Genomic DNA, 27,937 nt, shown 5'->3' on the forward strand with positions numbered 1-27,937 from the left:
AACACCAAGGGATCTCTCTCTCTTTTTCCTCTTTTCCTCTCTTTGTGGGACTGATCAAGGCCTGTGGATAGCGAAGCATCTTTCTTACCCATTTTAGAGGGTGTTGGGCTGCCTGTGGGGTCACATTTCTGAATGAGCACCAGAGGGATCTATTGGATTGGCACCCAGTGGATCACATCCCTGAGTTTAGCAGAAGAACATATCAGCTGACCTGGCAAACACAGTTTATTGATGTTAATGCATCATGTTTCTCTCATTTTTTAGGATGGCTTGCTTTAAGCACAAGATTCAGGTAATCATGCAGTGTATGTACATCCATATGTATGTGCCATTTCCCACACAGTAATTTTTAACCCCTTTTTCAATTTCAATCAAGAGTAGTAGATGGATAAGTTCTTCAAAACAATAGACTCCTACAGGTTTAAAAAAAAAAAAAAAAAAAAAAAAAAGGGGTTCTAGGAAGAAAAACGCTATGAGTAAACCCCTCTGTCCCCTCAAAGGGAGATATTCCTTGGTATCAATTTCTTGGCTACTAGGAAATGTTCTCTGGAGAGAAACTCCAGTTTTGTGTGCCAACTAAAGGCAAAACTTTTTGTACATGCCAGGGAACCCGTCCACAGCTCTGTAATAAAGCACTGGTTTCACTTTGTATGAAACTGGTTTCTTTAAGTCCAGTTTCTCCTGCGCTGCAGCATTAAAAGACGTGTAAATGTGGCACTTAGGGACATGGTTTAGTGGGACTTGGCAGTGTTAGGTTTATGGTTGGACTCAATGATCTTAAAGATCTTTTTCAACCTAAATGATTCTGTGATCTATGATTCTATATTATTGGGTACCTAGAAAAACATAAAAAAGTATAAAACTGTAACATTGAAGATGTTCAGATTTTATCTGATGATACCAGATAAAAAAAAAAAAAAAAAACCACAAACCAAAACAAAAAAACACAAGGTTGTTTTTTTTTCTCTTAATCACAACTCTAACATGAGAGAGAAAACTAACAAAGAAGCCATCTGCATGATAAGATATAAATATTTATTTTCTTCTGGAAAACATAGGTGAATAAAACCAGATAGAAACTGTGTTCCTACTAGAGTTTCTGAGAATATTTTTGTTTTCCATTAAAAAACCAGAAGTGTTAAATGCTGAAAATATTTCAGGCAAAATAAATTTTGTTTTCTTTCTTCTTTTTTTTTTTTTGGGGGGGGGGACCTGACATGATGCAATTTTAATTAAAACACAGTTTTCTTTCAATAACAACATAGAAACACAACTTCCAGAATAAATTTTCAGTTAGCTTTAATCACTGTAATTCAGAAACATTTAGGGCAAATTGTCCTTCAGCTATACTGACATGAATCTGGCAGTCCCCCATTCTATCTGAGGTTATAAAACTGGGATTATAATGTTTTCCATTCACGCATGAGGTGGTGTTACTGGGCAGACAATATTTCTGAAGGCGAGGGATTGATTGATTTGTGATCTCCAGTATAAGGAGAAGAGAAGACACTTGGGTGGGATGTTGTGTTGGAGATGTCTGTTGCTGAGAGGGCTTTGGTAATGCTTGTTTCACACAACACACTGATGAAGTCTCCCTGAATCCAGCACATTTGCGTGTCGGGCGGTGTGTTCCGTGCTGTACAAAAGCAAGAGAGATCTGGAGGGGGTAGAAGTGGGGACAGTTCCGATGAGGCCTAAGGTCTACCACAAAAAAGTCAAAAACTCCTGACACTAATTTAGCCTTCACATCTTCAATGGCCCCCAGGACCCCCAGCTTCAACTCCCTTCCTGTTCCACTTTTTCATTCTCTCTGACCTGCCCAAGATCCCCAGCCCCCCCCCCCCCATTTCTACCTCTACCAGCCAGGACTCCTTGCCTCCTCTGTCTCCCAGGACCCCGAAGATCCTCCTGTCTCCAAACCAAAACTATGACTCTGTGTCACTTCTTTCTTCCTTTCTGATACAATTTACCGCATTCTCCATAAATGAGGGGTCTAACGGCAAACTCCTTACCTCCACAGCCTTCCCAATCAGCAACAAAACTCTCCTCGCTGCCTTATAGCCTTGAAACCTAGTCCATGGCATTTAATAAGTTCCTTGGCAGGTGTTGTACAACTCCAAGGAGGTTACCATGGATCAACAGTTTGACAGCCCGTACTGTAACATGTTCAATCATCTTCTCTGTTTTTCAGTTACTTCTACTATTATTTTATTTTATTTTATTTTATTTTATTTTATTTTATTTTATTTTATTTTATTTTATTTTATTTTTTAAATTTTATTAATAATGTATCCTTTTATGTTATTTGCTACACTTGATGCCTTTCTTTTCCCATGCTAGATTTATGCCTGAGGTAAGATTTTGCCTGCAAGTTCGCTCAGAAATGGTTCAGCTGCAAAAACCAAAATGACTCTTTTTTTGTGTATGTGTGTGTGTGTGTGTTAGAAAACAAATCTCTAAACTCTAGAACCTATGGGCTTGCAGTAAAGAACTGAAGGTTATCAGGGAAACAACTTGGAGGCCAGTAAAATGTTTTCTATCCACAGTTCCTGTGAACAACCATGTCTAGGACTATATATGAAAATAAACTGCAGAGATTCATTATCTTCTGATGTGCTGTGAAAGATCTAAACTTTGGCTATAGCTTGTGAAAATTTCAGTTCCTGCTCCGCTGCGCTGTTTGAAGCACAGACATCAAATGCTCTCCTTCTTTCAGCTGTCTTCAAAATACCTGAGTATTTGGAGCCTTAAATCCCATGTTCTGGTTCCCTTGTGTTGCATTTGCTAATTAACAAAAGAATTCTGGGCACTTCATGACCCTTGTTGCTGCCCAAGGAGCTGTAGTCCCTAGGAGGCAAACATGTGCTGTTTCCTAACATTACGGACTAGGTCAGTTAGGAGCCAAGGGATTACGCAGAGTCATCTGTGGTGGAACGGAGAAGAGACCTCAAATTTTAACCATCAACAAGTATGCCATCAACTGGGAACATGCTGGTTAGATTTTGATTAACCAGCCTTAATATTACGGCACCTAGCACATTTTTGTTTGTGTAGGAGTGAGATTTTTTAAATACATGCTTATATATGTCTCAATGACTCATAAGATCAAGCCTCATTTGCAAGAAAATAGATCCTCGTGGAAGGATTCAATTGCAATTCTGAGAAGAGATGAAGAATGAGAAGTGCAAAAATCCTTGCCATGCATATGAAGACCAATGGCCTGGGAGGATAAGACCTTTTTTTAACTTTCCCTGTAATTCTTCATATATAGCAGTATTCTGAATCAGAGAATCACAACTGCATGTTTGTGTGTATGCAAGCATGTGTGTTTATACACACACATGCAGGCACTGTCCTCACAACTGCGCTTGGAAGCATTTCATCATTTTTTCCCTCTTATCTTCCAAATATTAGCATTTAATGAAATACACATTTCCTTCATTTATTTTGAACCTACTCCAAGGCCAGCAAATACCAGAACCTCAAATGTTATGACAGGATAGATTCTTTATTGGTTTGTTTTCTTTTCATTCTTTCTGTTTTCACTGTGATTTTTTTTTATTTTTTTTTTTTTTAGAAAAAAAGATTATAGACCCTTATGTTCTAACTCAAGGAGCCTGGCTTCCAACTGAGGTAGACAAATATGTCCAAAAAAATGTCCCTGAGACCCATCCAATGCAGACAGCTGTGCAGCAAACAGGAAATTGAGGAAGTCAGGTTCATCAGAGACACAGGATTTCCTTCGTGGATGTTTCAGATAAAGCATCTTTAATTTTTCCACGTTGGTTCAGTGCCGTAGAAGAACCATGAGAAAAGCATGGAAAATCGCCTTCTGGCTTGAAGATAGTGATGTGAAAGTGCAACTGAAAGACAAGTTCTCGTGGGGCCATCACACTTTGGTTGTATTGACATGACTGGCTAGGATGGGCACATTGCCATACCAATGTGTTTACACTTCAGGTTGGGCACGGTCCTTCTAGTGTGGGCAGAGCAATCTTGGGTCTATCTGAATAGGGCAATTTAAGTCTCCTAGTTTACAACATGCCAGGCTAGAGGCTTCACTGCTGATAGGCTTGCATCACAGAGTGGTTCAACCATCAGCACGTGAGGAGGGATTTGTTGTGGGAGTGACAGGGGAACACAGGCTGCTGCTGCAGAGTCATTCAGAAGGTCTGATCTCATTGCAGAACTCTGCTAAAAACCTTCTCCTGTGACTGAAGAAGTCGCTTGATTATCCCGTGAAATGAGGTTAATTAATTTTTCTCCTCCACTCACTGCTTTGTGATAGCTCTTGACATTTCAGTGTTGTGACTCGAGACGTATCTATGTAGCATCTGATATGATGTGATCCCAAACTAGTCTGAGGGTCCTATGAAACACTGAAAAATTACATACCAGTAATTAGCAGTGTCCATGTGGCATTACTAAAGCAGGCAAACACTTAGATGTCTGCCTGTATGACCTTAGTTTGCCTTGTTCTATTTGCGCTTTTAGGTTTTGACACTCTTACATTATGATCACAGTAACAAGCAAGCAGTTTTGACTCATTTGGTCCAAAATGGGATTGTTCTGGAGATGGCTCAGGGCTGTGTAGTACCACATGTTTGTATAAAAGAGCTCCGCCTTATCTCTTGGAGAAACAGAAACATGTGGGATGAATAAGGACTGGAGGGGAAGAAAGGAAGGTCTTGCAGCTCAGGTGGTTACTCAAACCCATCTGAGTAACAGAGCAAGTCTAAACAAGTCTTTTAAACTAAACCATTTGCCCATGACCTTGTTCATGTCCTCAAAGTATTTCCCTTCTTGGCTGGACCCAGCCGTGCCTGAGCATGGTGTTGGACAATGCCAGTTGCAGGTACGAAAACTTCTCTGGGAGATGTAGTAATGGTTAAAGTGTATGGGTGATCACGAGCCAATGCATGAGATCTCATGCTCAGACTATTTGGTTTGCTGGTTTAGAGGTGGTCTGGGTGATACGGACGCCAAAAAAAAGCACTAAGAGCAGAAATCATCCATCTCAGTTTCAGCTGTAGTGCACTCAGGACAGGGTCTTAACAGGGCGTTTTAGTTATTGAAACTGCAAATGTTGACTAAGCTTGGACCAAGAAGTTGGTGCACACAAAAGCAACTTTTCGCACGATAATTACTGAGCAAAACCGTGCAAGTTCTTCATTTGCAAAACATAACTTTAATATGTATGTCATCACTCTACTAAATTCAAAGCCTGTGTGGCTGACTCAACGAGCATCTCGGAGTTCTCCTGATACATAGCATGAGTATTAACATAATTATTAGTTAAAATAATTAGTTGAAAAAAACCATATTAATTTCCTAATGTATTTTTTGAGAAACAGACCAGTGCTTTGGAAAAAAAAAAAAAAAAAAAAAAAAAAAGGTCAACTCACTGGCATTGCGTTTAAACTGGAAAAAGAATATTTGCATCTGGGGTAGTTACATTGAATATTCAGTCTAAGATCATGCCAAGAACATAGTTATTAACTTGCCATATAAAAGTTTATGTTCACTTTAATACACAAATATATATGATTATAAAATCATCCTGCATTCTCCAGTTGTTGGGAAAAAAGACACACAGCTAACGAGGCAGCTGTCACACTGAAACATCATAAGCTGTTCTGGAACAACTTTTCAAAGAAAAGCTGGTTGATTTTTTTCCTTCTTTGCTACAGGCACGTTGAATTAGCAACAATACCACAACCTGTCTTAGAAAACAGGTTGTCAAGATGGGGTAAGCTTGCAACTGTAATCTACCCCAGAATGGGAGTCATGGACCTGAGTCAGACATTGGTCCCACTCAGGACTTTTGCGTCCTTGTTTTTTTCCTTTGTCTTTTCTTTTTTACAGTTCTGGGTGACCGCCCACTAAGTTCAGTTTCAAGAGGCCCTATTTTCTGGTTGCTTGGATAAAGCAAGCTGAATTAAAACTTTGGCATAGACCTTACTTGAGAGACCAATAGAGAATTTAACTTCTGTGTTTGACAAGCTAATTGGCCAAGGTTTAAAAACATCAGTTATGCAATAAAACTGTATGCAATTAATTAAAGGGAGCTGATTATTTGCAGTCGGGCTCTGTTCCTGAAACATCCTCCTACTCACTAATAAACTTTGTTCCTGTGGTCGTTTTTCTGAAATTAATAAACACATTGCAAAACTAGAGTAAATCTGCCACATTGTTTTCTTCCCATGCTCACTAGGATACAACAGTTACTGGACTGAAAATGGAGTTTCATCCGTATAAGGTTCATATTGCAAGAACACTATTTTTTTCCCCTGTGGGATGGGTAGGAGGTTATAGCATTAGCTGATCAAAGGCACCAACTGGGTTCAAGGTTGTACCAAAAATAAATATGAAAGAAGTAAAAGGTACAGCTCTACTGGATAAATATCCAGTTGAAGAAGATACTTGGAAAAATAATTTCACTAATAGCTGAGCATAGCCCTTGGCTCTTCTTGAACCTCTGTTACTGATTTGGTGCATCTTGTGACAAATTACTTCAGCTTTCTGTCCATGTCTCACTCAAAGGAGTCGCCACAGTAAAAGCAGACTTCACATTGGAGCAGGGCTGGGCTGTAATATTTCTGGTCTCTGTGCCTTAGGAGATGGGCACAACTGCCTTCTTTCCATCTCTGGAGAGAGAGCTGGGAAATAAAGCTATAGCAGGACCTGTCAGGAATGAAACCTGGTAGAACACAGCTTGCTGTAGGGCAGAGGAATAGGCTGTGTCACTTGTCGAGGACTTTTCCGTCCCTCTAACTGTTACATGTTGTTATTATAAATTCTTAGAGGTGTAAGTAGAACAAATAAAATTCTTTTTCACTGCAGGAAAATCTTATGATGTCTCCCTTACTGTTTGAAACTACAGTGTAAGACTTCTAAGCCTGCTTTATAGAAACTATTTTGTCCAGCTCCCCGTGCAGTCTGCTTCAGGTGCCTGGTTTGGATCACTGTGTAGTGAGGGAAACCTGCTTCCCCCTTTGTCTCTCTAGGGACCAAGGAGACAAACTTCCTCAGTCACCCAAATTTGTGTCTGAAGTAAGAAGGAAGCCCAATGGAAGTCAGTGACCGCACATAACTAAAAACATCCCTTGATCTTGGAAAGCCTGAGGCTCTCTGGAGAAAAGATCTGGCTCTGTGTATGCCTGTATAGCACTCCAGAGAAAAGAACCCCAAAACCAGCCAGAGCTCGAGTACAAATGCAGTGCTGCCCACAGCAGTGTCACACAAACAGGAGTCCTCCAGAACTCCAAGACTGGCTTAAAAATCAGGGTCAAGGTTTAGCACGTTTCTAGTGTCTTGTTGAAGGCTGCGGTTGCTTTGGGAAGAACGTTAAGCCTCTATAGACTGACTTTTTTTCTCATATTCATGTCTTCCAAACGAACCATTCAAGGCTCTACCTGAAAGTAAATCCAATTCCTGTGTTATTCGTTGATATATCTTGTCTCATCCACCCTTTTAGCCAGTCTAACCTCCAGTGACAAAGTGTCCCAGAATTTGTGTGACTAACAACTTCTGTCATCCCTGGAAATTAATAGTGAACAATACCTCCATGTATGGCAGGCTAAGCAAGTCGCTTGTGTTCTCTAACATATTCATGTATCAATTTTGGATGTTTACAGGTTTTTTGACTGTTCTCTCTGCAAAATGAGTGTGGGGTCTGATTCAGTAGAAGGCAGTATAGAAGCTAACTTGTTTAGTTTGACTAATTTTTACTTGTAGATTGTTTCCAAAGAAGCCCTTTGTAACTAATAACTCTTCACTGCAACCCTGGAGGGCCCGCAAGTTACGGGATGGTGGATTATGGAAGAGGGTGGGTGGGAAAAAGTCAATAATAATACCAATAAAAAAGCCATCTTTCTGATCAAAGCAGAAAATGCTTGAATAAAGATTATATTAAAAAAGAAAAATGTAGAGGTCTTGTTAAAACCTTTGGGTTACTGTCCAGTTATGTGGATTTTCCCTCTAGTGCTTATTCTGGCATTCATTAAACCCTGATAAGTTACATAGAAACACTTGAAAGAATGATTAGAAATGCTATGTGTGAATAATAGAATTGCTTAAAGGGAAATGGAAATTCTTAAAGGGAAATGCATACTGACATGGAAAGTGAACTTGTGTAATTTTCTCATTGTCCAGGATTATTATCTTATTCCTCTTTTTTGTGGGTGTTGAATTTATATGCTTTTATATTCACAGTTTGGGGGCTGCTTAGGAAAATAATATTGCCTTTTGCTTAGCTCCAGTGGGAGGCAGATGTGCTTAAGGTCTTTTGAAAAGCAAAGTTTCTTTTTTCAGGTGCTTTTCTTTGAGAGAGTTAGACTAGAGCTTGGAAGGGAAGGAAAAAAAAAAAAAAAAATCCAAACCAACCCAACAGACCTAACCCAAAGCCAACTCAGATCCTTCCTCAAAGTTGTCTGTGTGACCCTTTGCAAGGAGCACGTGGTGGCTTTGCCTGTGCTCCCAGTGTGCAGTGAGCATGAGGCCACATCTCCTTGGCTGTTTCATGTCTTTACCTCAGTGTGACCTATTCACTAGGACTTAGTGCCAGGCTGAGCTTAGCTGCTTCAGTTGTGATCATCTAGGAAAGAGAGTGACCTTGGGTCTGTTGGTGAAAGGCTATATGAGTGTTCCCTGGGTCTAAATGTTAAATAACTTCGTTAGGAGTTGGACATCAGGTGCCCGATTCCTTGTGTCACTTTGGAAAACTCAGTCTGTGACTTGGAGTGTCTGGGGAAGGTGTCTGGGACCTGCAAAGGAGAAAGATGAGGCATAAGATCAAAGGGCAATAAATACTTCTGATTTAGTCCCTGAGGTTTCTGCAGTTCGTGCCTCAGTGCTTGCTCTGTAAAGCTAATTCTTGCCACCAGTTAGGTGTGTCCAAGAGCTTGAACATATTAGCAGAGGTGCAATGGAGGGTCTAGGAGAAAAGTAAGTTTTGAAGTGAGAAATAAAAGTGGATTGTGCCAGCAGCTGAGCAACCTTAATGCTGGATTTCTTGAACTGCAGGAGCAAACGACTAACATGCAACTCCTCTTTGTCCTCTTATACCCAGCAGTACCTCAGTCTCTGTGTATTTGGAGTTAAAAGCTACCATACTATAGCAAATGGGACTGGAGACCCTAGGCACCAGTATACAGTCAAAGATTATCTTGTGGTGAGGAATTTACAGTCCTAAATGGGTAAAAGAAAGGGTAGGAGGTGAATCTGAGGCACAGCCTCGTCTGTGGATTTTGGACAAGTCCATGGCAGACACAGAAGTCTTACGGTGGCTGATCTGGTCTTGGGCACAAGGGTTTTCCTCTCTGTTCTCCAGTTTTCTCAGGGTGAAAATCCTCATAGTTCAGCTTCAGTCCCCTTTCCACAGGTTAACTGTATCATGGTTAACAGGTCCAGTAGGGTCCATCTTGGCATGGAAAGGGCATAACCCTATTTTGCTGACAGGACTGACAAGGGAACGCTTTGTGTTGCAGGAAACAATGCAGCCAGAATCTTCGTGAGGCTTTTTGCTTGAGTAAGGGTTTACTGCTTGCTTACTTGGTGTTCCTCTTTAAACAACCAAAGTGTTAGGGCCTGCCATGTCAAGGACCGGAAGGTTAAATCAAAATTAACTTGTTACCACAAGAACATGTTATATTCCTTTTCTTTGCTCTTCATGTTACAGAAATAATATATTAGCACCGCAAAGGCTCGGGCAGAGGGGAATAGAGCTGATCCTGTGGTTGAATTCTGAAGTCAAGCTATAAAAGCTCTAATCTAAACTGTGGGATAATGAGATGTGAGAGGATTTTCTGAGGTCCACTGCTGATCACATTGTGTTTGTTTAGTAAAATGGGAGTGTTTTCACTGAGATAAAAGCATAGATTTCATTGAGAGAAGTTTTAAAAACGATCTTCAATACTTTAAACCACAGTGATTTAATGGGACATGGACAAACATTTTTTTAAGCCATTCTGAGGTTTTTTACTCTACCTAAGCTATGTGTAGGTATAACATTGACATGTCTTTCTTTGCAAGTGTTATCCAAGGGAATCTGAGAAGTGTTTTTTCCTTGTATTTTCTTTTTCAACAGTGCAGTCAAAAAAATCTCTAATTCAGAGGATGAAACCCTGCACCTCTGAACTCAATGTCTGTGTTGACACAACTCTCAAAGAAAGATCTATGGAGAAACTCAGGGCTTGGTGAGCTCCCAGGTCCATCCACCTTTCACCCCCACAAAGACCACACAGGCAGATGATGGCAGTGTATAGAAATACCTACAGTCACCCACGGAGAACCAGTTCAGGTATGCCTCACCATCTGTGAAGCTTTCAGGCAGATGGAGGCTCACCTCATGTAGTAGGTTGACCCTGGTTGGATGCCGGGTGTCCACCAACTCCCCCTTCTCAACCGGACAGAGGAGAGAAAATATAATGAAAGGCTTGTGGGTTGAGATAAGGATAGTTTAATAAAGCAAAAGCAAAGGTCACGCATGAAAAGCAAAGGAAAACAAAAGATTTTATTCTCTATTTCCCATCAGCAGGTGATGTTCAGGATGTTTCCGGGAAGCAGAGCTTCAGGACATGTAGTGGTTGTTCTGGAAGACAAATGTCATAAATAACAAAAACCACCGCTTCCTTCTCCTTTCTCTTAGCTTCTATTTTTGAGCAGAAGTCACACGGTATCGAATATCCCTTTGGTTAATTTGGGTCAGCTGTCCTGGCTGTGTCCCCTCCCAGCCTACTGGGAGGTGGGGGAATGTTGGAGAGGCGGCCTTGATGCTGGGTGAGCACTGCTCAGCGATAGCCAGAACACTGGTGCGTTATCAACACCTTCCTCGCTACCAATGCAGACCACAGCACTGTGAGGGCTGCTATGGGGAAAATTGACTCCACCTCAGCCAGACCCAATACACTGCATCACATGTGCTCTGAAAGTTGGTTTTCTCTTGTTCCTGGGGCCTCTAATTGCCAGTTTATTGTTGCTGTGGATTGCGGGTCAGATCTTGTGGAAAAAAACCTTGTGGTGTGTTAGGAAGGCATAGATGTACCCTGAGTGTCATGGTTAGGGTTAGATTAGCTTGCTTTTTTAAAGAGGGATTCAAGTTATACTCAAAAGATTCATCTTGCCTAACCGAAATACTTTATCTCACCCTAAAATTGCTGTCTAAGATACACAAACCTTTGCAAGGTGTTGATTTGTCTCAGCTAAAGGAGCCAAGCTCAGACTTAGCTGCTCATATCTAAACATATAAACGTGTAAGCTAGGTAAGAAGCCAGACAGGAGACTTTGAGAAAGAAAAAAAAAATTGCATAGAGACTGTTTCCCATGTGGTCAATGGAGATTTTTCTGAAATGGTTTTGTAAGACTCCATTGTAGTTTGGCTGATGAAAATATAGTAAAGCAAAACCATGGCCTTCTAAGGATGGCGCTAGGCAACAAGGCTGGGTCTACCAGTGAGATCTAGAAGAGAAATTCACCCCTCTTTGGCTGAAAATTCATGACAGCAGGTAGCTATCACTGCAACTTTGCCAGACTCACTGTTAGATCTCATGACGGGTGGATGATGTGAAAGAAAAAAATATATGGACAATATAGCAATGGTTCTGATTCTTTGCCTCAATCGTTATCTGACCTCTGTGCTTTGTGTAGTATGTTAATACCTAGAGTTGTTTAATTTTAGATTAGTTTTGTTTTTTAAAATCTCTTTCAAGTCTCTGAGATAAAATGTAAATTTTCCCAGTTTTATCTAGAAAAAAACAATCTATTTTCCTTTCACATGCAAACTTGAGTTTTCATTTTTCTGTTTAAAGGAATTTAATTTTTCTGTTTCCTTTGTCATTCTTTTTTTTTTTTTCATATTATTAACAAAAAGAATACAAAGATAACAGTCCCATAAATATTATTTGATATTAGATACAACTGATGATTTAAAACTACTTATTCTGTTTAAAAAAATCAGAAAATTTAATATTGATGTGAATTTTTTTAGTTTTCTAAAGTAAGAGAGGGTCTTATGAGCATGAATAATTTGGAGCTGTTACTTCCCATGGTTTTGTCTTTTGTGACTGATTGACGTTGAAGAAACTGAATGCTCTGAAAGAAACCTTTCCTTCAGCTTAAGGACTTGAGGATGGAAGGGGGTTTGCTATCAAAAGACATTTCTAAGACAGCTCCTCTAACCCCTTTAAGTGAAGATGGTGAGTGAACTAAAAAATGCTAGGGTATGTGAAGGCAGGGGTAGAGGAACACATCCATGGTACCACTGCATTAGTCTTGCCTCAACTAGAAACGCAGTTAAAAGCCCGATTTTCAACTAAAAAGAAAATTTAAAAATCTGTTAAATATACCCTCAGCTTCTAGCTACTAATTTTAAAATAACAGAGCTCATCATACACTAAAATAAGAATGTGTCTGTGGTTTTGAAGGACTGATATGTCATTCCTGATGCATGTGCTCCTGACCCCAGAACTATGCCTCTTCCTCTTTGACAAAGCTGAAATTACATGTGCTAGAATCCAGGTGTGACTATACCCCAAAAGGAGGTGACATTTCCTCTGAAGAAACCTCAGGAGAGGTTTTTCAGCTGTTCCCATCCCCAGATTGACTGGCAGACCTAGTATGTCTGTCTTGACCACAGGGGTATCAGAGGGAAACCTCACAGTGGGTTAGAGACATGCAGGTTCTCTTACGCCTTCCTAAATCTTCACGACTCCCAAACAGAAATCATCTAGATCAGGGAGTGTGTATATGTACTGCAGCCTTGCTGCAAGACTTTATTTTATTCACCCAATCTCTCGTTACTCTCATCAGCCTGCACTGAGGCTGTTAACTACAGCTTCCCCCCCATCACTGAGGTAGCCTCAATCAATGACAAATTTTAAGTAGATTGGGCTATTGCAGCATCGATTGGAACCTGCAGAACGCTCCTTCTGTTGCCATCACATTTGTGCAAAAGTTGAGCAGCATTGAACAATTCTATTCTCCATTTTGTAAACTGATACCGTTCTTAGCTTTTCTGTGAAATATGGCCAAAGCTGCCTTAAGTGTGTGTATTAACTGAATGTACACATGATGTGTCGTGTGTTTGTAATACCTGAAATAAAGTATGCATACATATATATATATATATTTTCTACATTACAAGTTAATAGATGGTAGATACATAATTGGATTCTTTGAAGCCACGTCATTTTTCCCTCCTGATGCCCCAATCCCTTTGGCCACCATCACTCCCCTGCAGTCCAATGATCTAAAAAACAAGGACTGGCAGTGACAAAGCATCAGAGGGAGGCTAAAATCCGTGTGGCATGTGACATAGAGAAAAGGTCACATTGCCCTGCATCAGCCCTCTCTTAAGTCAAGTTAATTAATGGTTCTTTTTTTTTTCTAATTCAACTGGATGGGCCTCCAGGCAAAGTGCTCTTTGTAATGGCACTGTATTCTGGAGTCACCCAGCCTGATGCTGGATCTGCCCCTGCGTTCTCATGCCTTCAGGCACGTAGGCATCAGCTCAGCCCTCCACTCACTTCTCAGGTGTGTGTATCCATCCCAAGTCACCTGGCAAAGGGTGATAGCGAGCCTGAGCTAGGTGACTTTCCACTGAAAATTCAAACTCCAGCATGAGTACCAGCAAGCAAAGCATTCAGGACATGCAAAGAAAGTCTCAAATGAGAGGCCACAATGATTTCAGTCTTCTCTGCTGCGGATGCACAGCGGACTCCTGTTCATAGAAGGAAAAAAGCCACTGGTGGACCATTTAAAGAGAGAGATTAAAACACAGGGCCAAGATGTGTCCCCAGTCCTTGTGAGGGCTGTGTCAGCCTCTTTCATCAGCTCTGCCTCCCCCTTGGCTGGGAGATGTGCTCCTGCCCTCTCCCTTGCGTGCTTGTGGACAGACATATGTTGACTGAGGTGGTGTTCATGGCACTGGACCTGCCTAGGATCCTACAGCACAAGGGCTGACCTCCTGCTCCTGTTGTTCTTGCTCCCTGTGGGTGCATTTACACACAGCCCCAGCCTGGGCTTGTGACTCCTACTGGCATTGACGTCTGCTGTGGATCAGTCCTGTCTGTCTCCGAGCCTGTTCTCAGAGCAGATGTTTCCGTGCACACCACAAAGGTAGTCAGAAGGTTGGAGCTCTCTGCAGCCACGTTGTGCAGAGCAGTACCGCCAGAGTCCCCGCTGTCCTTGTGAGAGATATCTCACTTCAGGCAGCTCAGGAGCGTGGCAGGCACTGGTAGGGTTGAAAATAACCATACCTTCTGTATGGTTAAAAGAAACAGCAAGAGGTTTTACTGAGGTTCGTGGTTCTCTGCAAAGGCAGACAACAGACTGTTCTCTCCAAAACCCGCTGGTGGTGTAGCCACTCCTTACCTCATCCCACTCTTGCTCCTCTATTTGCCTAGCATGTCTGTGAGAAGGATTTCCACAGCTAGTTTGTTTTTTTGAGGCTTTATGCAAACACTTTTAGACTGCTGTTTCTCAGAGCATCTTGGCTAGAGGGATGCCCATGCATCAGACTATTTCCCACAGTCACACAAGGCCTCACTGAACTCAAAGATTACAACTGACTGTTGAAGACCAGAGTTGGGTCAAGCTGCATCAACCCAGAGAGACACTAGCTGAGTAGAGACAGGAAATTATTCCCAGGTTTGCTCCTGTGGTGACTCCAATCCTCCTAAAACCATCCTCCCTGTATTAATTAATGTGCAGTGGGTAGGCATGTCTCTCTTCAGCTGCTGTCAATCTATTGCTCATTTCCAGCAGGGAGATAACAACTGGGAGGTGACTAGATGGTCCCTCCCTTCTCTTCCACTCAAGTTTGAGTTTTTCTTCACATAAAATATTTTTCTAGTGCAAGAAAACCTCAGCTCCAGCCTTGTAAACTAAGTGAACAGTAATAGTTTGTTTGCAACAAGTACGCAAAAAATTAAAAAGATCTAAGTGTGAAAAAATTCAGCAACCTCCAACAGTGCTGGGAGAAGGCAAAATATTTCAAACAATGTCTGATTGATCTTTACCTCTGGGTGTGAACCCTTCTCTTGAAGGGGCCCAGAATTAATACTGGCCGCAGGTTTGCCTGTTCATTTCCTTAGGCTCACTATACCCCTTTAACTGACGTGGCCTGTGCCCTCTGTTAAATTTTGCAGGTAAATTTGTGGTCACAGCAGCACTCTCCAGGGACAGATGTTAACATGGATAGGGTCTATGCCCATGCTAAAATAAATAAAGTGGTGCCAGGCCACAGATACGGAAACACAATCCTCTGCTCTGCAAAAACAGTTGTAACAGCCCCTGGCATGCTTTTGTCCTGGGCCAATTAATGTTCTCCCAAACAATTCTCGGGTGCAGTTTGGGAGTTAACGTGTGCCAAGGAACATTCCCAGCTGGTCTGTTGGATGAATCCATTCTTTTTTGAAAGCTGAGATAGTTTAATAGATGAACACAGCCAGACCATGTCAGTTGGCCTTGGTGTCTGGGAATACTCCTGGGCACGTTTAATTTACTAGTGAAGATGTAGCCAGAATGTCTCTTCAGGACCATCCATTACTTAGATATCTGTGTTGAAGTTGATGTTTTTTGCAATAGCCTGACTGTATCCCACTGCCTCTGGTTTTAAAGCTCTTATTTTTTCTTTTGGCTGCTGTAGCTGATTTGGGACGTGATCTGCCGTCTTCATAAATCTGCGCTGTGTTGGTTTGTTCAGTCTTAAAAGATGCTCAGATTCCAAGAGCTACTGGCTGTTTCTTTTTTTCCACTATGAGGTGACTAAGCAACCCTGATCGTAGTAAGTTAAAAGGCCTCCTTTCTCTTTTGCAGTCTACGTGTTAAATTTTTTGAACAGTTATTTTTGTTCTTTCCTACCTTTTCAGCTTCTCTGTTCCGTGTTTAGACAGTCAGCACAGTCATTGCTGAGTCCAGAGGAGTATGGATAATTGGTTAGGAAAAACCTGCTGATGCCTACCTCATTTTCAACCCTACCAGTGCCTCCCATGCTCCTGAGCTGCCTGAAGTGAGATATCTCTCATAAGGACGGTGGGGAGCGTGGTGGTACTGTTCCGCACGACCTAACTGTAAAGTTGTCAAACTTTCTGACTACCTTTGTGCTGGTAAACGCCAAAGCACTAGACCCAGTTTTATGGCCCTGGGGCCAACTTTTAGTGTGGCCACATGCATAATTATTCAAATCCCTTATCCTCCAGACCAGATTGGGTGCATCCATATGGGGATGATCCCGAATCACGCTAACCCTCAGACAACTCCTAGACACAGTTTTGGTCAGTGTTAGTTGACCTAGACAAAAAAACATGCCAAGCATTGTTCTAGGAATGTAAAATATGTGTGACTGAGTACTAGGGCTAAGGCATAAGCCTGCACAAGTGTAGACATAGCCTCAGTGTACCTCTTTTTTAGGCTGATGGAAGACGTCTGTGTCCCACTGTGTCCCAGAAGGTAGAGCTGAGCCTGAAAAATGTATTGTTAAACTTTTGAGAGTTTTCATCATGGGCAACATGCTTAACACGCCATCCCTATCCCAACACCAGATGAAGAAATGTCTCTGTGGCAGTTCAGACAGCTATTCTGTTTGTATTTTTCTGTACTCTGTGAAAGACAGAAATCCAACCCACCAAAAATCTCAGACATTGTTTTTTCTGGCTGCAGTGTTCATAGCTAGATTCTGAGATATTATGTCCCTCTTCACCATCCATTGGAACAACTAATGTTGAGAGTGATTCCCTGTTCCTATGGGACACGTTTGGTTTCTGGGAGTAGAAGGACTCTGAAAGGTTACAGTTCCCCTCAAATCCTTCCTACTGATCTCTCAGATATGGAATAAAAGCAAGAGTATTAACAAAGAAAAGAAACCAAAAAAGCCTGAGGAAGAAAAGAGAAAGGCTAAGTGATGCTGTCCTGTTCTACAGTGATTTCTTTTGGTTAGGGCAGGAAGGAGACAGATCTGGGGAGTACAAGAGATGCTTGGACAGCCTTCAAAATAGTAGTTCTCGTTAATGCTATTGGCTCAAATTGTATGTAAACGTAGAACCATAACTCTTCTGGTTCATAACATACTCTATGCAGAGTTCTTGCATAAAGTAGAGTGTCTTTACACTTCTTATAAACTTCTTTTTACAAGATATTAAGTGGACAGAATCGATATCGCAGTTTTGGTGTTTATTCCCAAACTTACTGGGTATGGTTTGGGATTTCCTGGGAAAATATTTACCATCTGGCTTGTATTATATGAAGAATCTGATTATTAAAGCAGACTGTAGCTGCCAGGTCCTTGGAAAGTTTTCTTTCAGCAGCAGGGGAAGGTGAAGTGTCGTGCTGGATTTGAAGGCTGGATCTGGTGTAGGTACACCCTCATCTCCCTATAGGGCCAGGGCTCAGTTCCTAAATGGTAAATCTCCCTTTCTCTTCCTGCTCTAAGCCATCTGAGGAGTATCTCACTGTCAGCCTTTTTGGAGCATAGCAAAGGGGAGGCCTATCTCCATAGACCCCTGGCCATAAGATTTTCCAGGCAGATAATCTTAAACCATTCTTGCTCCAGACTAGCACTGTCACTTCGAACAGATCAGCACAATGACCATTAAATGGTCACGTAAACACTGTTTTGTTTAAAGACGGGGTATTGATCCGCCCTGGTCATCCCATTCGGTACCAAGGTATCTGGTAACACCTGGAGTTAAAATGTGGTTGTGGTGTCTCAGAGATGTGGTGCAGGGTTTGATGATACAGGTCTAATCAACATCCATATGTCCCTTAGATGCCTGCTGGATGCTTGTGCAAAGGTCAGGCATCTTTAGTGCTTTCCCGGAAGGTTTTTAATGGAGTGAGCTGCTAGCTTTTATCCTTTCTTATAATTTTATGAGGCAGAATCCCCCCTCCCCCAGGCAAATAGCCAGCCTGCCACTAGCTGTTCACTTTAAAATTATGATGAAGCTTGAAATAAAACACAGCCATGGACTGAACCTACTAACCCTCAGTCTAAAGGTATTAAGGCTGCTGGTTGGTAGAGACAATATCTAGTTCTTGGAAATGTTTTTTGCTTCTAGCACCCTGGATGATTAGGAAGAGAGGACTAGGCAGAAAAGATAATGATTCTGTATTTGCTGTGGAAATGGCAAGTGCAATTAGAATTGCCAACTGAGTTGTGATCAAAATTCTGATTAATTACTTACTGCTATTTCACAGAGAAGAAATTAGTGCGTATCTAATTGGTGTTACTGAAATGTATTCTCCCCACTTGCATAAATTAAATGTAAAGAACAAATCTACTCGCGTATGTATCAGAGAGAGAGAAAGGGAGGGAGTGAAAGAGAATGTATGATACTGGGAAAGATCCTCAGGTGATGTAAATCAGGACTGGTCTGGTGAAGTCGAAGGATGGTGAGACTTGGTCCCAGGGTGCTAAAAGAGTTTCTTTGATTTGGGTGCTTACTGAGGGTCTGTACTCTATAAAAAGAGGAGGTCAGACTAGAGGATCACAGCAGCCTTTCTTCTAGTCTTATCGAATCTCACTCCATCAAAACCAGTCACAGCAGTATCAAATCCTATTTTCAGCTCATGATGCCATGGCACCAACCCCCACCATACCATCAGAGACTTCCTATCGCATGATTTTTGTTTGCTTATTTATTTCAATTTCAGCTCTGCACATGCTCTAGGCGCTTGCACAATAATGGCAATTACACATTGTACAAAGCACATCAATAATTTTAGTATGAAAGAGAAGGAAAATGCAGAGCCACGATTCCAGTGCTTTAATCGGCAGGACCACATTATGTCAATGAAGCAGGGACACGGAGAACTGATTAGATAAATTCCCCCTTGCAGTTCCAGCACCCGGCACTAAAGTGCCCACCATGTTCTGAAAATTAAATGTATGCATTAAAAATGTATCTGCATTTATTTTCCCTCTGGTGTCTTTTTGGTTTTCTAACAAACAGAATCTTACGGAAAAGAAAAAAAACATCCCTAGATGGGAACTTTGGCAGTGCTTTTGCTCTCTGTATAGAAGTCGGCTTGGTACCTTGGTGGAGAGAGCTGTCGATGTCAGTGGGGATTAGATGAACTTCCTCCTCCCTACTGCCCCTCAATTAACTTTTAATTCTCTGAGAGAAATGGAAGAAAGTTTACTGAAGTGGTGAAACAAACAGATCCTCACATTTTGCTATCTGTGGAATTTATTGTTACCTTGAAAGACGTTATTTTCCCAAGCAGGGACCTAATTTTTCTTGCATACTGTGGGTGTAGCTGCTCTGAATTTAAAGGCTCACTCCAATAAACCCCCCACAAATTGCAAAAATTTAGCAGCTATATTAATTGCCCTGCAGCACCTTGCCATTATCCTTGCCTTTCCTTGCCTTTTGCCTATCCTCCTTACAGTGGCATGGAAGTATATGTTCTAACTATAAAATACTCTTTTTTCTTTCTTATTCTTTTCATAATGAACTGGTGTCCCACCTCTTAAACTGGAGTTCCACCTCTTAAACAAATATTTCACTGCTGCCCACTTGAGTCTGAAAGGGCACAGCCATTACCAGTCAGCTGTAATGTTCTTTCTTTTCATTTCTTCCTATTTCTGCCTCTCTTATCTCCATGATCTTCTTTTCTCTGTCTCCCTCCCCCTCCAGACAGCTTTATTAAATTCAGATCTCTACTTCTGAAGCCTCTGTGTCTGAGCTCCCGTTCCATGTGAGCCACCGAGAGCAAAAGAAAAAGAAAAAGGCAAGATTCCCTTATGTTCCTCCTCCCCTCAGTGTCTTTGGCAGCACAGGGATCCTTTCCACAGCACATCATTTTGGTTGGGTATTCAGATTACAGACCACAGTGCTGCCAGAATCATTAATATACTGAGAATATAATGTGCAAGAAAATACTAATTCGTTTTTGACACCCGACAACATGTGCTTGACAAAACGTACCACCCTTTTGGGCAGGATTTGGGTTGGAAAGTGGGATTTATGATGAAAGTTATTCCCCATGGAAATTATACATAAACAGAATTCCTGTGGCTTTCATGGAGACTGGTTATAGCCCAGATGTCTTGATAAGGCAAAGCAAATTTAGAACTGTGTTGGACCATTTTCCACCTGCTGGATGAGACTTAGTATGTAGTACTTAGTGTAGCCTGGCTCTGGAATGAGCCTTTCCACGTTAATGGAATACAAACGTGACCTCCAAGGCTTCAGCCCGGTGTCCCCTACAACTGCTAGGAGAGCACGTGAAAATTTGCAGACCCTGCCAGACGGGCTCTTTGTAGGCTCTTCAAACTGGCTGGGCTGTTCATTGCACTCTGGGAGCCAAGAGATGCTTTCTGATGACTCAAAGCAGCAGAAAGGCCCATGCAGGTTCCTGCCGAGAGCCTGCCAGCTGAGCTTTTCAACTGTTATGCCTGGAAAATGAAATACTATTCTGTTATTGTTGATACCAAAGAAATAAACAAGTGAAAATCATGCTTGTGCTCTTCTTATGTATCTGTTTGGCAATGCTGGTGTTATACCAAAAAAAAAACAGACCAGAAATTGTCCATGCTGGCAATTCTTTTCATAAAAGTTAGATAATATAGAGTATTATGCGTGAAGAGCATCCTTTAAATACCTGCAGGATGCCTGAGCTAAGCTGCCTTTGGGAATACTATATTGCTCTGCCTATCTTAACCGTGTTTCAGTGCGCTTTTTTTTTTTTTTTTTTTTTTTTTCTCCCCAGTGCTAAAGCACTAAAAAGTCTCAAGGAAACATATCTGCTTAATGCACCTGACTGGTTTCCTGTGCAGAGCTAGTGTATTCCCACATGATAGCTTTGAATGCAATTTTGTAGCAATTGAGTATTTGTATGCTTAACCACATATTCAGGGCAATGATAAATAAATATAGTATACCCCAACACTAAGAGTCTCAAAAACGTTATTGACTGTCATGTTTTAGGGTTTGAGCACGAGGTCAGCACCCTCAATAATATTTTTTTGTTTTTTTCACAACAGTCTGGAGGATGATATCATTGTCCCATGTAGGAATGCAGCTTTATAATTTTATACTCAGATAGGGTCAAAAAATCAGATGGTTTATATTGGCCTAAGCATCAAGCTGTCATCAAATAGACCACCTGAGGAAGTGGCCTGCTGGGAATGCATTTTAACCATCCAAACACAGACATCCCAACTTCTGCGAGCTCAACCACTAGAAATTACAGGGGAAAGCAGAGAACAAATGGGCTTTGGTTTTAGGCCCTTCAAGCACTGTACGATGGGCTGTTACTTCTCTTTTCTGTTTCCCATTGCAGGCTGGGATGTTTTCAGACTAAACAAGTCCCTGTAACCTGAAACTCGGCCATCATTTATGGAAGTACCCTGTGCAGCATGGTTAATAAATAAAAAGTTAAGAAAAATAAAAAGACAACCTTTCCACTATTAACAAAAGGCTCTTCAAAGCTATTCTTTTGCTCTGGGCTTTTACAATAATAAGCTGAAAAAATACATTAGAGAGCAGACTCCTTTCTAGCCACTTCATATTTCATTTTGCCTCTCACTTGTCTATTTATTTTCATGTCTTTCCTGATTACTTCTCAATTGTAGAAAGACAACATTAGGCACAATGAGTTTTAAATATACTCCCTGGCCAAAATAACTCCAAGGGCTGTCTGAAATTTCAAACAGCTCACTAGTAAGTCTGGAAAAAATGTGCAAAGGAAGTGATGCCTACTAGTTAGAGCAGGACAGTCAGGACTGGGTGGGCGTTTGTGGTGCTCCACCAAGGTGGTTATTGATTTCTTCGTGGGCACCGTATCACTCAACCAGGATCCGTGTGACTCTGCGCTCATTCACGTTTATATGAAGATGAAGAACATTATCTGGTAAAGTACGAGAGATGCTCCAGCTCCAAACCTACTCTTTCCCTGTTGGAGCTGTCCAGAAGAGTTTAATGGGACAAGGACAGGACTTGGACTACCCAAAACTAGCACACAGGAGTATAACAACTACTTGCAAAAGTAAGCTTCGAAGCTTCTTCAAACTGTTTTGCAAGTGTGTGAAGTTATGTATGAATGTGCCATTAGGATCAGAGACCATTTCCAAGTCATTTTCAACCCAGCAACTTCTCTGAACATACTCTAAACTGGGAGCTTTGTCCTTGTAAACATATAAAAGCCTAAAACAGAGATAAAGTATGATTTGTGATAAAGCCTTCAGAAGCCTGATATAACTGTAGTTAGCCTTGCTCTGAGCAAGAGGTATGATATCCAGAAATCTCTTCTGACCTATTTTTGCCTAAGATTCAATGTAGGAATGGTATTTTAAGGCTATGCCTACAAACATATTTGATTTTCTTGCAAGTGGTGTTTGAAACCAGTCTCCTTCCACCCATGCACCCATGTTGGTTCCAGAGGTTAAAAATTAGGTTTTTAGGCTCTTGTGTTTGCTCAGATGTGCCTTTGCAATAAATTCTCTATTTCTGTGCTTTCCAAGGTACGCTTCTCTCTGCCCCTTCTGTCTTCTATGTGAGCTGTACTGCTCAGGAGCAGAGTAAGCCGTGGTCTGCAGAATGTCTGCACTAGGCACAGGTGGGAATATCTGGATCCAGTGGCTTAGCCATCGTAGCTGCAAAAGCCAGATGCAGAGTTTGATTTTTTGCAAGGACTTTCTCAAAAACTTGTTTGCAGACTTGTTTAGATCTCTGTCAGGAATGGGGGAACTTCCTTATTTTCTAGATTAACGTGGTAGTGGCTTCGTCTCCCTTCTTTCTGTCTTTCCCCTTGTTCATAACTGGAGAAGACGGTTACTTCAAAGGTGTGTACAGAGCTATAATTTCTCACTTATTTCAGAATAGGAACACCTATTACCCTAGCTGTTCTGCAGGCCTCATTAGCTACATCATTAGGAGTCAGGCTCATTCCACCTAACTTCATCTGTCCAAACACAGGCCTTCAGTCCAAACTAGCTGTCTAGGTTTCCCATATAGCCAGTAGAGACAGATACCTCCAGAAGTGATACAATCCATCCAAGGTAAAGCAAGAATAAATGACCCTCTAAAAGTCTCTCTCCTCTCTCTCTCTAATGATTATTGTCTAGATGAACAGCTTAGACTAGACAATTAGCTTAGACTAGATGCTTAACATTTAGGCAGCTGAAATTAATGTGATGAGTCCCATTCTATATGCTCAGATAATGACTCTAGCCTTTGTATCTCAAATTTTAGCTCTTCAATATGTTTTCATAGGTGTTCAGATTCTGTGCTACACTTTCAGATTAATTTCGACTTCTAAGGCTTAAAATACTTGCCTCCCATTACTGTTCATTGTCATAAATATGTCATGGCATAATATAGCTGTCTGTACCTGTAATGAAATCCTTCTGCTTTAAGATTCAACTCCATAGCCCATACAGGACTAATATTGCTGAAAATCACCCTAATAATGTCACCAGGATTCTTCTGCTTACGAACATTTCTGTCATGAGCACAGGCTCTAGGACTGTGCCTTCAGCCAAGGCAGGTACAAATAAGATTTTAACCTCTTTTATAACTTACGTGGGTAAGGAAAGAAAAGAAAGAAAAGAAAGAAAAAGAAAAGAAAGAAAAGAAAGGGAAGAAAGGAAGGAAGGAAGGAAGGAAGGAAGGAAGAAAGAAAGAAAGAAAGAAAGAAAGAAAGAAAGAAAGAAAGAAAGAAAGAAAGAAAGAAAGAAAGAAAGAAGAAAGAAAGAAAGAAAGAAAGAAAGAAAGAAAGAAAGAAAGAAAGAAAGAAAGAAAGAAAGAAAGAAAGAAGAAAAGGCTGCTGATAAAAAGATGTCTTCGGCATTGGGCAGGATGGGCAGAGAGGTCAAGAAGTCACCTCACCCATCCATTTACTCCAAAGATATATCTATAATTACAATACTCCCCCCCCCAAATTAATACGACCTGCTAAAAAACCTCTTCAGTTGTATTACTTCCACCAGGTCCGCAGTCAGCTAGTTTCAAGGCCTTGTTATTTTATTAGAAAGATTTTTTTCTAATTTCTAACATAATCTTCCCGGTTAAAATATTAATACCTCTTTTTGTTCTCTCTGCATTGAATATGGGAAACCAACCTTCCTTCCTTCCTAATCATTTTCATGAAGCTTCTATAAACTATTTATACCCTTTAACATACTAATTGAAATGTCTGCAGTCTTTCTGGGATATTTGAACCTGGGATATTTTAAATATTTTTGTTTAAATGATGTACCTGGGGAAAAAAAAATAATCTTTTCAATAAAATAGTTTTACAGAAAAGCTTTACACAGTCTAAAAATATTATATTTTCTCAGGTAAAGCTGAAAACTTAGTAAAGTCTTGTTATTGAGTCAAAATGTTTGATTTGTTAATGAACAAAAAAAAAAAAAGAAAAAAAGGAAAGCAATTTCAGGGCAAATTCTGAGTTCTGTTCTGTCCTCTCCTTCCCCTATGTCTTATAAAAATAATTATCATTTATAAGCTTAATTCTAACCTGAACACTTTCAAAATCTGCAGGTATTTGGCATTTTCCTTCTGTCCCACTTCTAATGGAAAATCATTTGGTCTCTTTGTGAGTTTGTTCCCAGGACCAAAGAACTGTTCTCATTGGGAAGAAGTTACAATAATAATAGTAAAGTGAATTTTCCTGCAAATTTTATTTTGAGGCAGTTCATTTTTATCCCCTAACTTTATTTTTGCAGAAGAAAAGCATGATTTGTCTTTGCAGTGACTGCAGGCCAAAGAGGGAAAAGAGAAGCTGAGAACCTTCCTGTCCATAACAAAACCTGGCAGCGACGGTCTTAATAGGGTTCATGTTTATTTGACTAATTCTTTCACCACTTGTCAGAGAACATACTTTTGTTTGCCGTAACAAACCGAGCTCTTTTCTCCAGTGAGTAGCACAAGCACTTGTGTGGAGCACACATTACCGCTAACCGTTATGATGTTTGCTGTCAAACTCATTTATTTATGCAACCGCTGTGGAAAAGCCTGGGGCCCATAAGCAACCCTGAAAGATTTCAGAGCCCTGGTGTGGGGTCATGAAAGGGAAAGTGAGGGGGAGGGCAAAGCCTCCACTGGTTATGAGAAAGGAACTGACACAGGAAATGGTCACATATGGCACAGATTTATTGTGTCCGGGACTTCCCATTCAAAACTCATTATATCCACGGCTCAGAGCAACGCATGGCACGGCCACATTCATTTTTAGGTCTGGCATCCGATGAAATTGCTGTTTTGCTTTTGGGTGGTGGTAGTAGTTTTATCATTCCTTGGCCAGAGAGACGGTTACTAGACCCACATCGACAAAGGTGCTACCGTTTGCTGCCCCTTGCCTTTATGTTGAGCCTCTGTTATCAGTTTGACTAAAGCTTCAGTAAATGGGAGAGAGGGGTCAGGGAGAAAGAAAAATCCTTCTGGGCTTTAAATACACCTAAGGGAAACCAGGATTATCTTGAAGGAAAACATAATGGGAAAAGCTTTAGCAGTGAGATGAGAAACAAATTGATACTTGCAGAACAGCTTCTTTTTTTTTTTTTTTTTTTTTTTTTTTCCGAATGTGAAATAATTTGGACCAAAAGATGTTTCTCTTTGCATTTTTCTCTTTTAACCATCTTCCATAGGAGGCAGGATCCCTCTCACACATTCTTTGAACGGTGGTTAATGACTTCAGCAGGTTTGTGGGAATAGTTTCTATTATCTGCTTCATGCGAGCATCTGAAATCTCTAACCAGGGCCCTATTTTGCTAGCTGCTGTACAAAAAGCCATCATTTCCACCCCTTAGCTGTGTACTGATAGCCCTCAGGAAGGCTATGAAGACCCAAATTATCTTTCCCATGCTGTCCTATGAGGGTTCACTCTGTCCTGTTCACCCCTGTCCCATGCCACAGCTCTGACTGCATTGCAGTAGGGTTTAAGGCAATGGCTCCTGCATTCTCCTTCCTTCAGGGTGACAGGGTACTTAGTTTACCGTGGTTTTGAGGACTTTCTGGAAATGCACAGAATCATGACAATTGCACTGTTTAATCCTTTTTGTCCACACACAATATAATGCCAGGTAATGCTGCTTTTGTCACCATACTGGATTTATTCCCTAAATAAACATTATGGGGAACTTTGTGTGGTCAGGATGGCTAAAATGACTTAGGTTCCCTAATCATTAATGATAACGCAGACAAAAATCCTCCTTAATTGTGTCTTTCTGATTAAGTTTAATGAAACGATGGACAAGTTGCTCTGGGCTGGTGCTGACAATAGCAGGTATGGGCCTGATGTCTACCTTTACTGTGTCAAGCAGCATGAGGGTATGGACCTTTGAGCTTCCCAGTCACTCTTGCTACACCAGCAGAACAGCTCCAAGCCCAGTTTGGTCCCAGGGAACCCAGCAGCTTCCAGAACTATTCCTGGGCACTTTCCAGAAATTAGCACAAGTCAGGAGCTATTTCAAAGAGCACTTTGGAGGTTGCCACCAGCTTTTGGAGGGTCAGTGACTTTAATACTAGGGAGTGCCATACCGCCTGGCCCTGGGGGCAAGGAACTTGCCTTGGCACTGTTTATTTTATTACTTTTGATGCGTGTAATGCCATAGCAGCTCAGTTCCAGGCTAGTCTTCTGGGCACAGACAGACAAGGTATGTCCAGGTGTAGTCACATTGCAGGGGCAGAAGGGCATTTGAGAAATTCTGTGGCACTATGACACAAGGCCTGGGCTGGGCAACCTCACTAAAGGGCACTTCAGATTTACCAACCCGCCTCCTTTGGGATGGCTCAAGATATATTCTCCTGGCTAGGTTATTCTCCTTCCCAACTTTTTGCAGTTTTGTGAGACAGGTTTGATATTTTCTCTCAAATGCAAAGACCAAAGATGATCTCTCTCTGACTCAAGAGGCTCCTGACCTGTAAATCACTGAAAGCTGGAGGAGCACTCTAGGTGAATATTGCTATAGATGTGCTTTGTTCCAAAACTCTGTCTAGATGGCTCTTTTTGATCCCTATTGGAGAACATCCTGGCCTCATTGGGCTTCTGGTTAAGACTTTACTTGTGCATGTATGCTTTAAGGTCAATAATGAGTTATTGCGGTAGTCTCTGGGAACTGGAAAACGGCAATTTTTTTTTGTTCATAACTTGGAAAGATATACTATCATCTGTAACATATGTGCTTTACCTCTTAGGCGTGGGGGACATCTGAAGGATTGGAGCTAGCGTAAAAATATACAACCGTATGAAAGATGCAAATAATGTTTGATTTCACAGTGAATAAACAGTAGCAACATGCGTGGCTATATCAATACATGCAAACAATGAATGCAAGAACAAATATTTCATGCACTATACCTGTTTTTCTATGGATTTGTGTGTGCAAGGGAAGGGTCAATGCAGATCCTCTGATACGTGGTAAGAGTGAACTGATACTACAGACTTCAGTGGAAGCACTGAAAACTGTCTTTTCTCTGCTTGGGCACCTACTTTTACAAAACTTGTAAGAACATCGTATCCTTGAGTCCACAAATATGACTGAAATTGGCCAGGGGGTTCAAAGCTTTTTATGGAGGAACGATAAACAGGGAGCATAAAAACCCACACAGTGTGATGTTATGAGACTCATTTCCTTCTAAAATAATTTTCTTTAAAAGAAAGAATTAAGAGCCTAGAGCAACCGCTTCATTTTTGTTTACATGGTCCCTGCTATGAGTGTATATTTGCGTGGATCTCACACACATACATACACAAAAACACAAACAAGCACACATGCCATCACGCATTCCTGTGTGTGTGTGTGTTCTCAACACACACCTTGCCAGAAACCCGCCACAAATAAGTTACTTGACATTGTGTATCTGGGTGCTTACCCGCCATGGGAACACAGCTAAACTCAATTGAGTGATGTCCCTAATTTACAGTCACTGGGATTTCTAAAAATGCTGGGGGATGCCTTGTCTCAGCATCTGCTGAAGTTGATGGGCTTGTTTTC

At 41.2% G+C, this 27,937-nt stretch overlaps 1 protein-coding gene across 1 annotated transcript in view; it reads left to right on the forward strand.

Moving 5' to 3' along the window:
* Window positions 1-27,937, forward strand: part of PKHD1 (PKHD1 ciliary IPT domain containing fibrocystin/polyductin) — a 269,426-nt gene that overhangs the window by 206,691 nt on the left and 34,798 nt on the right. The gene's annotated exons all lie outside the window — the stretch shown is intronic.

The sequence above is a fragment of the Athene noctua genome, chromosome 1, assembly GCF_965140245.1.
Source record: "Athene noctua chromosome 1, bAthNoc1.hap1.1, whole genome shotgun sequence".
Taxonomy (NCBI): Eukaryota; Metazoa; Chordata; class Aves; order Strigiformes; family Strigidae; genus Athene; species Athene noctua.